At 38.3% G+C, this 496-nt stretch overlaps 1 long non-coding RNA gene across 1 annotated transcript in view; it reads right to left on the minus strand.

Moving 5' to 3' along the window:
- Nucleotides 1-431: 431 nt before the first annotated feature.
- Nucleotides 432-496, minus strand: part of LOC140947071 (uncharacterized) — a 1044-nt gene continuing 979 nt past the window's right edge. The window contains exon 2 of the long non-coding RNA XR_012166911.1: nt 432-496. This exon is cut by the window's right edge and continues 121 nt beyond it. This is a non-coding gene — a long non-coding RNA (uncharacterized lncRNA).

The raw sequence follows: 496 nt of genomic DNA on the forward strand, positions 1-496 counted from the left end.
GAAAAATTGAAAGGAGCCCGGTGCTCCGCACCTGTGAAATCCTGGGTGCACAGCACATGATTTCTATGAAAAAATTTCCTAGTTGCGCCGGAACAATAGTTAAGCACCACGGGCCAACTGGGTGCTGGTAGAGCACAACCTCGAGTAGTGAAACATAAAGCAGCAGTGATGAGCAGGAGCCATGAAACTATCTCATACATGTACATAACCCTCAGTTGCAGTAAATATTTCAGTGACCAAGCCTTGGTGATTATTCATTTTTAACTTGCAATCTGTCAGTTACATCACTTCAGTGATTCAGTGCATGAGTGCCCCTGTGTTAGAGTTTACATCTCAAATTATGATATACTATAATTATAATTATTATAAGTATTCAATGCGAGATTGCAAAACTTTTCGTTATTCACCCAAAAGAATAACACTACACAACATTCAAGACAGGATCACAATTTTATTTTAAAGACCACATCAGTAAATGGTAATAATTCTTGCTGTA

This window comes from Porites lutea, chromosome 8, assembly GCF_958299795.1.
Source record: "Porites lutea chromosome 8, jaPorLute2.1, whole genome shotgun sequence".
Taxonomy (NCBI): domain Eukaryota; kingdom Metazoa; phylum Cnidaria; class Anthozoa; order Scleractinia; family Poritidae; genus Porites; species Porites lutea.